This window comes from Natator depressus, chromosome 4 (assembly GCF_965152275.1).
Source record: "Natator depressus isolate rNatDep1 chromosome 4, rNatDep2.hap1, whole genome shotgun sequence".
Lineage (NCBI taxonomy): Eukaryota > Metazoa > Chordata > Testudines > Cheloniidae > Natator > Natator depressus.
Genome location: NC_134237.1, coordinates 75132458 through 75148095, shown reverse-complemented (window position 1 = coordinate 75148095; position 15638 = coordinate 75132458). Strand labels below are relative to the sequence as shown.

At 40.3% G+C, this 15638-nt stretch overlaps 1 long non-coding RNA gene across 2 annotated transcripts in view; it reads right to left on the bottom strand.

Annotated features, from left to right (window-relative positions):
- The window catches only part of LOC141985890 (uncharacterized), a 225898-nt gene that overhangs the window by 76777 nt on the left and 133483 nt on the right, over positions 1-15638 (bottom strand). Inside the window, exon 3 of one of the 2 annotated variants that reach the window (XR_012639052.1) lies at positions 5209-5393. This is a non-coding gene — a long non-coding RNA (uncharacterized LOC141985890). Of the gene's footprint in view, positions 1-5208; positions 5482-15638 lie in introns of those variants that run through there. The other variant, XR_012639051.1, reaches the window with a different exon arrangement.

Genomic DNA, 15638 nt, shown 5'->3' with positions numbered 1-15638 from the left:
AGCTACTAAAAAAAAAGAGATTAGTTTCCTGAAGGGTAATGGCTTCATGCCCAAGTATACTATATTGCTGTAGTCCAGACAGAAGATGATGGAGGTGTGAATAACTGACGCCAGGGCATTGTCTACAAGGATGGGACAGAGTCTCCTAACCAACCAGATTTGGTAGTGAGTGTTACTCCCAGATATTGCTCTATGAGAAGTTAGTGTCAGAGAAGAATTCAGGAGCACTCCTAAACTTTTCTGCATGCGGTCACATGATCCCCATACCACAGGAGTTGTGATGATGATGTCTTCCCCCTGGGGAACTACAGAACCCCCAGGTTCCTGTTCTTAAAAAGTGCCAAGCCTTAGAACAGGGCTGGCTGAACCCATGCCACAATTACCCCTGAAAGTGACAGACTGCCCTCGAACAGGTGCTAAAAACCCAACCTGAGTTCCATACTGTTCCAGGAGCCAAAGGCTCCAAAATTCCACTACTGTGTTGTCAAAGCCTCCAGCTCCCACTCTGAAAACGCTAACAATGTCGTTAATGTCTGTCCGTACAAAAATCTGTGCCATACTGAAATCTTGAGGCAGCATTAATTAAATTGAAATTAATATTAGCATAAGTTCAAGGAACAGTGTACCAAAGGCATAATTCATTTCATATTTCACTGAATTAAAATCTCAGCATTTCCAGCTTGCCAAAGAAACCAAGGTCCTTGTCATATAATTTAGGTCCAATTTGCCACTTGGCTTGAACAGGACCAAATTTACATCTTACGTGCCCCTAGACACAGCATCTTCAGAGCCTCCCCCACCTTGCCTACAGTTGACCTTTGTGTTTTCCATTAAAAAAAGAAAAAATATATATAAACACAGCCTCCCTGGGAAGGCATGAGACCCTCCACCACGCATGTTGCTCCCAGCCTGAGCCAGGGAGCAGCCCACCCACCCCAGGCGAGGTGCAAGGGGGGGACTGTACCTTTCCCCATGGTGAGTGGTCCCCAGGTGTTTTCCATCCCTCCCACAGCCTGGCACAGCAGCTGAGCTCCGGCTCTATCCGTGCAAGTGAATAGGCCTCCCCGGCTCAGGGAGAAGGAAGTGGGGCAGCTGAGATTGGGAAAGGGCTGGGATGCCCCCAGCTCCAACAGCAGCCGCCCTGCCCAGCCATAGCTCACAGAGCCCCCAGGCAGGCTGACTCGGACACTCACCCTGTGCCAGCACCACACGCTGGGTGGCCACCAACCTGTGCCAGGAGTCTGGCTGCCTGCAGGGGAGCTGTATGTCTTAACTTTTTAACTTTTAACCCACTTTTAACTTTTAGGCACCCCTAGAATGCCGGCGCCCCTAGGCACATGCCTACTAATATCCACCATTCACAGTTTTAGACTTCTTGAAAGGTAGGGTGACCAGACACCCCCAAAAAAGCCAAATGTTCAAAAGTCATGAGACATGGTGGGTGAGGTAATATCTTTTATTGGACCAACTTCTGTTGGTGAAAGAGACAAGCTTCTGCACCTACACAGAGTCACTCTGAGTAAGTTTCCCAGACCCGAAGACAAGCTCTGTGTAATCTTGGCTCTCTCACCAACAGAAGTTGGGCCAATAAAAGCTATTACTTCACCCACCTTGTCTCTCTAATATTCTGGGACCCACAAGGCTACAACAACACTGCATACAGAAATCAGCTATCAGAAATTCATGAGATTGATTTAGAAATCATGATCTTTTGAAAAAATAAATACATTTGGGTTTTTTTATTTGCCTTCTGGTTTCATAACCTTTCAGGGTGCACTTGTCTTGCATTTTCAGGCTTTGCTCTGCAATCACAAGACTAGAAGCTTACTTTTAAAAACATGAAAGCTGAGAAATCTTTTGTAAATATTTGACTCCAGGAGCTGTGACTTAAAGACAAAACACCAAATATCACAAGACTTGCAATAAAATCCGCAACAACTGTGAGAAGTCCCCCTGACTTCCATGGGACATAGGTGCTCTACTGGGCAGGGCTCTAATAGTTTTCCTACTGGTCTAACGAGCTGGACCTGGTACCCCAGCATTAATATCTTGGTATCAGATACCACAACTGGCTTCACGCAACTACAGATTTTTATAAAGCCTGATCTCTCTTGTGTTTCAAAGAATACCCATCACCTCTTAACTACTATCATTTTTAAGCCACATTTTTATCACCTGCACTACATCATGCTGGACAATCGGGTTCTTTTGACAGTAAACAGGACGCCAACAGTCTTCAGAGCAGTGATATGATTTATTTTCATGCATAAGTCCTGAGTTATTTCGATAGCAGTGCCATTTGGGAAATTGGTACTTGCAAGCTTGATATGAGGAGACATAGAAGAGTAAGATATGTGCAGTTAACAAACAAATCACATTCAGCTATATACTTAAAAAAAAACACAGAGGATTTTCAGTACCATAAATAGAAGAGCATTACCCAGGCTTAAATCCCCTGTATGAAACTAATTTCAGAAGCAGATGGCTGTACACAACATTGATGGCACTTCAGTTTCTTTATTGCAAATAAAATACTTGCTAGGTTTGGTAAAACAAAAGTAGAGCACAGCTGTCTTATTTGTATATATTTTGACTAAGGACACAATCAGCCTTTAAATGATGTGACACAGTTAAAAATAAAAAAAAATATATTTTCATCGCATTTGTCCTTCAAAGTCATTACTGAACATATGTGTCCAAATGAGTAGGCACCAGTTACCCATACCTAAGGGCAATTCATCATAGGAAAATCAATGTGAACTGCAGTATATTTTCTAATAAAGGAGAGGGATACTCTTGTCAGATAAAGAAGGCTTGGTCTTAGAGTTAGCTCAACATAAGGCAGCTTACGGTGACCTATTTATGTCAGTGTCTACACTACAGCTTTTCTCCCACCAGTGTATGTGCCCTGCTACACCAACATGATAATTCCACCTCCATGAGAGCCACAGGGCTTGTGTCAGTGTAGTTAGGGCAATGCAGTGTCCATGTAGACACTGCCTCACTTATATCGGCTGTTGGCTGTCATTCTTCTCAATTTCATGGCTTCAGCCTGGAGCCAAGAAATTGACAAGAAAGCCGGGCTGTCACCCTGAGGCAGGTGAAGGGCCCCAGCTAGAGCATGTCTGTCCCCAGGGTCCTCGCTCCCACCTGGGCTGCATCCACCCCACTCAGAGCTGGGCTGCCCTCTGAGTCCTGGATCCCCCAACCTGGTTGCTGCCTGGCCTCCCGACTCCCTGCTCCCAGCTCCGAGCTATGCCTGCCTAGCTGCCCGCTCCCAGATGTGGTGCACCCTGTGCTCCCAGTTGGGAGCCTGGGTGCTATCCGGAGGCTCCCAGCTCCCTGTGGGGAACGAGCAGCTGCATCAAGGCTCCCCGCTCCCCACTGGGAGCCTCCTGGACTCTGGGCATGCAGCTCCCCACCTGGAGCCTTGCTGTGCTAGACAGTGGGGAGCCAAGAGCCTGAGGGAGCAGCTAGGCTCTTGGCAGCTGTCATAAAATATAAAGGGAACGGTAAACACCTTTAAATCCCTCCTGGCCAGAGGAAAAACCCTTTCACCTGTAAAGGGTTAGGAAGCTAAGACAACCTCGCTGGCACCTGACCAAAATGACCAATGAGGAGACAAGATACTTTCAAAGCTGCGGGGGGCGGGGGGGGAAACAAAGGGTTCTCTCTGTCTGTGTTGCTTTTGCTGGGACCAGAGCAGGAATGCAGGTCAGAACTCCTGTAAGAAGTCAGTAAGCAATCTAGTTAGATATGCGTTAGATTCTGTTTTGTTTAAATGGCTGATAAAATGAGTTGTGCTGAATGAATGTATATTCCTGTTTTTGTGTCTTTTTGTAACTTAAGGTTTTGCCTAGAGGGATTCTCTATGTTTTGAATCTGATTACCTTGTAAGGTATTTACCATCCTTATTTTACAGAGGTGATTCTTTTACTTTTTCTTTAATTAAAATTCTTCTTTTAAGAACCTGATTGCTTTTTCATGGTTCTTAAGATCCAAGGGTTTGGGTCTGTATTCACCTATGCAAATTGGTGAAGATTTTTATCAAGCCTTCCCCAGGAAAGTGGGTGTAGGGCTTGTGGGGGATTTTGGGGGGAAAGATGTTTCCAAGTGGGCTCTTTCCCTGTTATATTTGTTAGATGCTTGGTGGTGGCAGCAATAAAGTCCAGGGACAAAAGGTAAAATAGTTTGTACCTTACGTTTTAACGTAAGCTGGTAAAAATAAGCTTAGGGGTTTTTTCATGCAGGTCCCCACATCTGTACCCTAGAGTTCAGAGTGGGGAAGGAAACTTGACAGCAGCTGAGAGCGGGGAGCCCAGAGCTGGAGGGGCAGCCAGGCTCCCGGAGGCAGGGAGCCGGGAGCTGAGGTGGGGAGCTGTGTGTGGAGCTGAGAGCCCGGTCTCTCAGCCTTTCCCACTGCCCCTCTTAAGTCGGTTGAAGTGCTTCTTGTGAGAATGCACGCCACTGACAGAAGAAGGGCAGTGTGGTCCTGAACCACCACAGTAATTTCTGCTGTGGTTGTAAATCAACCTAACATAGCTCAAGTAAAGTTTCTCATGTAGACATGCCTGAAGTCTAAGCCCTAAGGTGTACTCAAAATTATAACCGATTGCCCCAAGCTTACAGCAAACATAAAGCACTAATGATTACATGAAACTTTGATCAGACCATGATCACATTATTTTTAGTGATATGCAGAATATGTCAGATTGCAATTATCCACAGCTCTGTCACCTGAAGGAAATTCTGTTTGTTCACTGCCTGCAACTTTTTCTGCAGGGAATGCGGCTGCAAAGTGCACTCTCTCTTAAAGAAAATAAATTTTGTTCCCCTTTCAGTTATAACAAATATTTCATTTGACTTCAGCACAGCCCCCAACAGAAAGCCCAAGTATCAATCTATTAAGTACCAACATATTTTAAAATTCTCAAATAATGGGCTTTATTCAAAGCACATGATTGCAAAGCTGTTCTGCATTATCCAGAAAATAATTTTATTTCCTCCAGACAAGTTTATTTTATCTTCTCAGTATACTATGGGAGCGCTTATCAAGTTTTCTTTTACATTTTTACCAGTAAGATGTTACCAGTTCTAATGCTATCCTCCATTCTAATTAGGGGAAATACCAGCTCAAACCAGCAATTGCTTACTTATTAGTAAAAAGATAAAGAAAACATGTAATTGTATCTAAGCTATATTACTTACCTCTCTGATGTCTGGCTTCTCTTTCCTACACTCTGTCTCTTCCTTACTTACTCTTCTTCTGTTGACTTCTGAATCTATGATTTCTTCTTTTCTCTTAGCTTGATGCCCTACTCTATTTTCTCTTCTTCTCTCGTACAATTTTTCTCTGTTTTTCATCTGTCGTCACTGTTCCCTTTCAGTGTACACTGCTCAGAAAACACAAAGACAACCATCAGCCAGGCTACCTCCTTACCATCACTAACTCCTCACCTTCTCCTTCAAGAAACAATTTGTGAGATTAGTAAAAGCTTAGAGATTCTGTGATGTGCACCACGACACTCTTTGCCCTTTTTACTTATTTATCAGTCCTTAGCTTTTAGAAGTTTTAAAACCACATTTTCTTTCCAGGCAGCTCCATTGTTTTTGAGATGAAGGGACATTAATTTATTAATTAAAAGGAACTGCCTTCCTCACCTTTTTATTCATAATAGATGTGATGGATCACAGTATTACAAGCTCATAATAATGTCAGGAATAGATTAATATCATCTTTGAATTCTAAGAAGCCAATAAAAGTTCAGCAGTTGAAGAGTAAGGAAGAAACAGGGAGTTTTATTTTTTTAAAAGGAGATTCAGCTGTGAGTTACTGTACAGACTGAATGAGTGCACAATTGTCAGAGCTACAATCTGCATTCCAGTTTTCCCCTGTTCTGGGATGAAAGTTATGTACTCCTGGCACACTGACATAGTTGCACAGACCAGTGGGTTGGAGGCCACAAAGCCAAGGCTCCACCTGTACTCTGCCCCTTCTCAATCACTCCCTGACTGAGGGCAGGTCTACACTAGAAGCACTACAAACTGTCCTCAATGATTTTCCACACAGCCAATACCATCCTGTCATTATGAATATTAGTCTCCAAGTCCCCTTATTCACACTGCCACCAATGCCACATTGGAACTTTAGGAAGGTTGACTGGACTAGCTACACAGAAACCACAGACAAAGTGGTTATCCAAATAGATATGAATGTAGCCAACTACAACAGGGTCAACCACCTGCTTAAAGTTGCTGCTAAAAGGAAAATCCCCATGGCTACAGGAAAGTCTATAGTGGGGTGACCAGATGTCCCAATTTTATAGGGACAGTCCCGATATTTGGGGTTTTGTCTTTTATAGGCTCCTATTACCCCCCACTCCCTGTCCCGATTTTTCACACTTGCTGTCTGGTCACCCTAGTCTATACTCCCTGCTGGTTGGCAGACAGCAAGAGACTCTGAAAGGAATACAGGACAACAAGTAATTCTATTGCTGCAACCACACTCCTGGAATCATTGAACTCTGTTAGACAAGAGCAATGGACAAAAGCTAAGCAAACCCTAGATTTCACTCATTCAAGCAGGAAAACCTGGAGGCTTCTCCATAATCTTCGCTGTGGTAACCCTCTTCAAAGCAGCATGTCATATGTCACAGCCAATGCTGTCACCACCCAAACATTCCTGAATTCCAAAGCTTAAATGGATCATCATCACAAAAGGACAGTAAAGAAAGAGCTTCATTCAGCTCCCTGCCTAATTGCCCAGCAACATCAAATCTGTGAAAGCCATTCACTAGAGAAGAAGTGGGCAAGGCCATAACACTCAAACTTGGCAAGGCAGCAGGCATTTTCCCTAAAATGGCATCTTCCCAGAATTTCTGAAAAACCTAGGTCATCCTGGCCATAACTAGCTGAAGTGCTTCTTTATCACCATGTATTCTCTTGGTCAAACACCCAAGGTATGGCAACAGGCAAAGGTCACTGCCATCCTGAAACCAGAGAAAGCAGCCAATGTTCCAGAAATGTACTGTCCAATATCCTTACTATGCGTAATGTACAAGCTCTTGGAAAAGATGCTTCTCCAGAGACATACAACCATCTCTGGGGACTACATCTCTAAAGATTAATCCAGGTGCAGACTGTGAAAAGCCATGTGCAATACGGTAATCACGCTGATGACCTACATGGAAGCCATGTATCAACACAGGCTCAAAACAGCAGCAGCAGGTCCTTGGCATACATAAGTTTTGGAGTATGGCCTGCTTCTGAAAGTGTCAAAAATAGTGCATTGCAGACCACTATTGTGCATACAGTCAATTATGTTCACCAACAGCAAGTTTCATGTACATCTAAGAGAACGGACCAGAAGACCTCATCTACTGAACAAGAAGTTCCCACACGGATCTGTCCTGGCACCATCACTCTTTAATATTTATATCAGTGATATGCCATTGACCCAATCATGGAAATTTGAATACATGGATGATCTCATGTTTTCCATCAAAGCAAGAATGTTCATCCAAATAGAATGCAACCTCACAGAAGATATGGAAAAAAACTGGAGAAGTACTATTGGTTATGGCAACTCTGACTGAATCCTCAAAAGATGAGCCATATCCACGTTCCACCTGAGTAACCATCATGCAAAGAAGTGTCAGAATGTCACCTGTGACACCAAACTCAGGGACAAGGATGTCCCAAAATATCTCAGAGTAGTTCTGAATCATAGTGTCATATACCACAAACGTCTGACAAGATGGCTGCCAACATAAAGGCTAGGAATAATATAATCTACAAACTAGAGAGGACCAGCTGGGGACCTTATGCTCCCTTGTGGACAGCCATCTTGGCCCTATTCTTCTCAGCAGCCGAGTATAGCACACCAGTATGGGCAGTGTGGAGAAGACATCCAAAACATGGAACATCTAGTGAATTGCTTCCCTCTAAGACCCTTCTCCAGAAGGACAGCTCTGATTCATTCCATGTCACTGGTAGCCATAGAGTGAATGACAACCTTGGGCATCAACATTTGATGTTGCTTTTCAAGTTGTCATAGGAAAGGAAAGGAAAGGAAAGGAAAGGAAAGGAAAGGAAAGGAAAGGAAGAAAGATCATCTATAACAGTGCCTATAACAGAACACATTGGAGATAAGTGTACCGCATATGTCAAGGAATATAACTCAGTATTATAAACTCCAGTGTGTGTTCCCCAAATTCCAGCGCTCATCCTTGCATTTATAAATAGGCAACTAAAGCACCAATAATTTCTCAAAGATTTTTATAGTGATTTATCACTCAATTTCTCCCCGAAAAATGCACCCTCTCATGCCGGCATCTATCCTAGAGATGGATGTACAGTAACTACAGAAAAGGGACTCCATGCTTTTCAAAAGGGAACACTGAAATGTTTAGCTTTTTAGCAATGGATTTGAGCTCCATTTTAATATAAAGGGAGATATTCTGTAATGCAGCACTTACAGAGGGATGGATGCTCCAATATATATTATCACTTGTAAATAGTTAAGCATATGTCTTAAGCATAAACACTTTTGTTGATTAGATAATTATTTATTATATGCACTTCACTGTGTGAACTGTTAACAGTATAAGCACTTTTAACAATTGCATTCTGTGATTTTTTTTAATAATGTGTGTATTTATGCATAACACTACATGAACTGTTAATGTTATAAGCACTTTTAAGGACTGTAACCTGTGACATTTTAGTAATGTGTGTATTTATGCATATCACGGTGAATTGTTAATGTAACAAGCAGTTTTAAGGATTGTTTCCTAAGATGTCCTTACCATTGTTTGTATTAACATTTCATAAAGGACTATTAATGACTCTTTTTGCCTTGTTTATTATAATAGAGCTGTTTTGCAATGGTACGTAATGAATAGCGCCTTTATTTCCCAATTTAATCTTTTTGGAAAATGACTGTATATTGGCAAATTTGGGGAAATCTGTGATCCTGTCTTGGTTAGTTGTGTTGTTTCACCCTCAAAGTGTAGCTTTTGATGTGCAGGCCAAATGAAAATTGATATATGTGCTTACCGTTAAAGTTGCCTAAGACTTTCCATCAGAAAATACTATTTTCAGTTGCTTATAACTTTGCCAAACTTTAAACATTCAGGCTGTAATTTTCCATGCCAGGTGCCAGCCTCAGGCTGAAATTTTTGGGAAACGTTTCAGCCAATTCCAAAACAAGTTTAGGGAAATATATATTGTTTTGCCCATGGTAAAAATTTTTTACAGCCATTTCATTGAGAAGCTGTATCAACTCCATATTTTGGAGGAAGGACTTTAAATTTGGTAAGGGGTTTGACCTCATGTCATGCATGTGCCTTTTGTTCTTACTATATAAATCCACCCAAATTTGGCAAGTTATAAGGCTCTGAAAATCACGATTCAGCCATGCTCTGTTAGACCCTGACAACTAAATTCACCAAAGATTCCATCTGTGCTGACTATGTTCCATTCCCACATGGCTCCAACATGCCGACCAGGCTGTGCACACACCATCATAACTGGGGAGTCATGTAACTAAAGACTATATCATAATCCATAGACTCAAGGAGGCTGAATTAAGGTTGAAAGGGCAACCTTAATTCTGGCATTGCCTAACATTTGAGTACTTGACTTGGCAATGTTTTTTTTAAATTAGCTATTTTGTAGGTCATACCTAGATGCATGTGTACGTCATGTACTTAGTGCTGAAATCAGTCCCTTATTTCCCTCAATGAGATTTTTATTTTGCATTTTCAATCCTGCCTCAGACCAGGAGGATGGACGACATGACCTTTTGAGGTCCCTTCCAGCTCTACATTTCTCTGGGTCTGTTGTTTCATCCATCATAATATTCTGTGACTGAGCTAATTATGACTTGTAAGTAATCCAATACTGTCAGAGCTAAAACGATTGCTCATTAGTGTCCAAACTTAAGGCCCAATCATTAAAGATTCTGAGCATCCCCATCTCCCATTGGCTTCAAAGAGAAACTATCAATAGCATAAGGGTTGAAAGATGAGATCCTTAATGTATATGTCAAGCCTGCCAGCTGAGAATATCTTGATGCTGAGTCTGCAGACATTTTTCTTCAGAGGCCAGACACGCAGAAGTTAGGCAACCAAGCTGCTCTTCAGTTAATATTGTTATTTATTTGTTATGTGCTGATAAGGGACAGAAAGAACATAGAAACAAATGATCACCTTTTCTGAATCAACCATAGTACTTGGGAAGGGAAGGCAAAGATAGCTTTGGGCCACTTTCATGGCTCTCAAATATGGTGCCAATTTGAGGATAGGGCTGGATCAGGCATTAACGGCTCCTCAAATTTATTGCCAGCTTCTCATGGCCCAAAAGGGATATTCTGGTCCTTGGAAATAGCTGGAATGCACGCTGGCCATGTCTCTTCCCTCCAGAAATGCCCCCAGTGCCCAGGGCTTTGAAGAGTCGCATAGGATCAGTCACTGTGAAAGGTCATGTGAGGAAAGTTACCTGTGTACATAGGTGCTGAAGGATTTGGGTCAGAATTTGGATAACTATCCAATATAATGTGTTAGATTCCTTACATGTATTAAATACTTCAAATTCTCAGTTGCAAAGGCTGAACTAGTATTCACGAATAGTATTCCATAATTCATGCTGTAAGGAGTTATTACATTAACTATCACAATGCCCGTTTCAAATTGTATATGCAGTTGTAATATTCAAAGTAGTTAATATTCCAGATGTTACCAGAGAACAAACACAAAACCAAGCTATAATCATGAAATGTGAACATAAAAGGTTGCAAACACAGTCAAGTAAAAAAACACCCCAAAACCGCCTTTTTGCAATCAGTGGATTAGTGGTTTTTAGTGATTAGTGGAATTTTCTTCTCACTCTTTGATCATCTCTAGTCCATATGTACCTCATACACATTCTGGCCAGCATCTGAATTTCCTATACCATGCATTTCTACTCTTTATCCAGGCAGATATCAGACACAGCATTTAACACCAGCATTTACACCACAAACAAATTATACCTAGGTAGCTGATTAGAGGCTCCCAACCTTCATCTAAAACAATTGATATGCCTCTTATATCTTCAGTGATGCTGTTACTATGGATTAAAACATGGCATTGTAGGGATATTAAGATATCTATAAATAGCAGGTTTGAAGGTTATTTTATGAAAGGAAGTATAATTAATTAGCGTTACTGTGTATGAAAGTAAGATGTAACACACTGGCATGGACTAACATGCTGAGCAAGATTCCACACAACTTTGCTAATTCATTTGAATCTTGACCCATGTCTATTCTGGTCCTGGGATCAGAGACTGACATTTGTGCCAAATTGTGCACTGATTTGTGGTATAAATATCTATAGTAGCTGAAATTTAATTAAGACCACGAAACTCATTTTACTTTGTTGTGATCAAAAGTAGACTTCTGAGATAAAAGCAGAGAGCATCAATTCAGTGTGTGATAGGTCTTTTGTGACAGTAGTCGCAAAGCAGTAGGAAAACAAAATTTGTATTAAAATTAACTAAATACACCAAACAGATTTTAAATAATCTGAAGTAAATTAAACTAATTAAAAATAAAAACTGGCTGAGACTGGAAGCATACCACAAGAAATGTTCTCACTCGGAGTTTTTACTTAGCAAAATTCCAGTTGAGATCTCCTAAGCCCCAACATATTCCTGTCCCAGATAAGACTAAGAAATTTTGTAAACCTCACAAGAAAAACCTGTTCTTATAAGATTGCTAGTCTTGATTTCCAGGCCAAATAGGCTTGGATACATTTGGCTAAGCATGCAAAAATTCATATGTTTATCCAAATGAAGCCCAACTTCCAAATACATCCAAGTTATATCCCAGCACAGCTGTAAAATAAATAAATAAAACAATAACAATAATAAATAAATACAAAGCCTTTCAGGAGGTGTGGGTAATGACAAACTGTAAACACTCCACGCTGAGACACTGGAAGTCTTCTCCAAAATTTTCTATATTACACTTACTGTATTTTATATAATAAACCGACTCCTTGATCAGGTCATTCTAATTCAGGTCATCTTTCTCACTACATTGACATACAGTGTCCTTCTCTCTCTCTCTCTCTCTTTGTGTGTGTGTGTGTGTGTGTGTGCATGCTTGTACCTCACGTACATTTGTTATCAGTACTATCAAATCCTGATTAAGTAATTATTACAGTAACACCATACCAGTCAGCGCAGATGAGGGCCCCATTGTGCAAGATATTTTACACACACATAGTAAGTCCTTGACCCAAAGAGCTTACAATCTAAATGAATTATGAAATACTCCCACATCTCTATTGCTGTGGTATAGCATCTTCTTCATAATGTACATCTATAGTGTGGTTCTCTGTCCCACTTTAGTGGCTGGACCACAGTAAAGTTGATGAGTCTGCTATGACTGTGAGTGAACTGAAGCGGGTCTTTTAGTTCAGGAAGTACAGACTCATGCTTTTAGATCCCAAGTTCAATCTCTGCTGTCAATGGCCCATCCAAGCATGACACATTACAAACAGAGGTCTCTACAGATACCAAATCATAGAAATGTAGCATAGCAAGGGACCTTCATAGGTCATCTAGTCCAATCCCCTGTACTGAGGCAGAACCAGGTATTATCTAGACAATCCCTGACAGGTGTCTCTGTAACCTGAGGTAATTTGTTCCAGTGCTTAACTAACTTAGGTTAGACTTAAGGGAAAACTGTAAATCTCCCTTGCTGCAATTTAATCCCATTACTTCTTGTCCTATCCTCAGTGGTTAAGGAGAACAATTTATCACCCTCCTCTTTATCACAACCTTTTATGTACTTGAAGACTGTTATCATGCCCCCCCCCCATCTTCTCGTCTCCAAACTAAATAAACCTATTTTTTTCAATATTCCTCATAGGTCATGTTTTCTAGACCTTTAATCATTTTTGTTTCTTTTTCCAGGATCTTCTCCAATTTGTCTATCTCTTTAACAAAGTGTGATGCCAGAACTGCATGCAATATTTCAGTTGAGGCCTTATCAGTACTGAGTAGAGTGGAAGCATTACTTCTCGCATCTTGCTTACAACATTCCTGCTAATACATCCCAAAATTATCACTTGTTTGCAACAGGATTTCATAGTTGACTCATTTAGTTTGTGATCCATTAGAACCCACAGATCCTTTTCTGCTAAGCTCCTTCCTAGGCAGTCATTTCCCATTTTGATTATTCCATCCAAAGTGTAGTACCTTGCATTTGTCCTTATTGAATTTCATCCTATTTGCTTCAGATCGTTTCTCCAGTTTGTCGGAATCATTTTGAATTCTAATCCTGTCCTCAAAAGTCCTTGCAGCCTCTTGCACTTGGTATCACCTGCAAACTTTATAAAGATACTCTCTTTGCCATTAACCAAATCATTTATGAGGATATTGAATAGAACTGGACCCAGGAATGATCCCTGTGGGACCCCACACGCTATGCCCTTCCAGCTCAGTTGTGAACCATTGATAACTACTCTCTGAGTATGGTTTTCCAGCCAGTTGTGCGCCCACCTTAGAGAAGGTTCATCGAAACTATATTATTCTAGTTTGTTTATGAGAGGGTCATGTGACACAATATATCAAAAGCCTTACTAAAGTCAAGATATATCACATCTACTGCCCCCACTCACCTCCCTTCACAATCTGCAACCAAGGAGTCATTACAAGGGGCAAAAAACCAAACGGACAACTATAATGTAAGAAAATATTCTATGTTACATGCTGACAAATGTATAAAATATAGAGTACAAAAAGGGTATATTCCATTGTATTATGCATAGCTGTATTTTTATAAGAGTTACTGGTGATGACAATAGAGACAACAATAGGGAATTGCAAGTATTTTGTACATGCCAGAAGAACTGTGAAATAAAAATGCAGTTATAATGTGTGCCATTTGGGAGTGTATAAATTTTAATGTTTTACAATACTTGGGAATCAAGAAAACATAGAACTTGAATGTCAACATCACAATATTTATTCAACAATTTAAAATACTTACTGCCTCTCAATTCTTCTGTGTTTGATTTATTTCCTCTATATTTCCCTTTATCATTATCTGATACACTTCCCTTTATGAGTACTTTAAAAAACACTTTGCTACACTATAGTAATTGTTTGTGACATCTTCTGTCTGAACCAGATGGCTGAGCTCAGGCAAAGCAGCTGAAGAAAGCAGTGGTTATACCTTATGGGCCATGCCCTCAGCTAGTGTAAACCGGCATAGCTTCATTGACTTACAAAACGTATACAAAAAGTGATTTATTAATACTTTCATGCAGACAGCTGGGGAGTTCACTCCACTGTTATCTGTGGGGGGTCAAACTATTGTTTGTGAATCCCAAAAGTTTAATAGATTTTAGCACAAATTATTATGCATCCAAAAATTTGTGCTGCATGTAGATTATTCAATATTTGCTAATATTATTATTATCTTGTTTCAAAAATACTGGGGATAAAAAACAACAGCATGTGACTTAAATGATCTATCACACACTACAAAAAATGAACATCAAATTGGCAGTCTGGAAAAAAAAAACAGGCTGAAATTTGTTTACATAAACTATTTGGCAGATGCTTACTAATAATGATTGCATCCAAAGACTTTTGGATTGGTTCTCAAACAATTCACAAACAAAAAAAAAGGGTACTAAATTCATCAAATAATTTATTTACAGTGAATAAACTGACCCGTTCTAAACAACAGCACTGCCAGCTATGTTCTGACTCCAGCATTTTTATTAGTGGTGATTATGTGAGAAGCCAAAAGAACACAAATTGATTTTTGTTTTGAAAACCATGGCTGAATTTGCAGTGCTGACAGTTACAAACAAAATCTTGGCCCAGATCCTCAGCTGGTGTAAATCAGTGAAGTTGCACTGACTTCAAGAGTGCCTCCAACAGCTAAGGTCTTGTTTGAACTTATAAAGTGAACACATTTCTTGTGGAAAGCATGGAGGGATAATCATGATGAAGCATCGGCATGTCACTACAGAGTTTCTCTTCACATAACCACACTTCAAAATGTCATGCTACAGAATATTGCAGTTTGCAAATTTTTCATAATTGAGCTACATATTTTCCATAATATTTGTTATTCAAGTTCTCATAATACCCCTTTACACAAATGCACACAATCCAGTTGCCCAGATCCAGATTATCCTAGGGAAGGCATAAAAAGACAGAGCCCACAGAGCCACTCTGCAGCATCATTTATAATCCCTTAGATTAAAAGTGGGTGTTTCTTTTAATGTCCCTTGAAATTATTATCATCTTCCTTCTTTCCAACATAAGCATGGTCTATTACACCAGTAAGCACTTAGCAGCAAACAAAGTTAGTTCTACAATAATCTACTCTCAGAAAAATCCTAATGCCACAAAGTGTGCTTTGCAAATAGTATATAAAAACTTTACCAGGTGTATTTGAGTGCTCTGTAATCAAGGATTGCTTAAAATTTAAATCCAAAGTGATAGTACCAAACATCTTGACACATAAGCAATTACCAATGATGCAAAAAAGAAATTAAGAATAAACAGTAATGATTTTCTCTTGTGTTAAAGATAAAATGTGATATACTAGGTGTTCAGAGACTACCTAA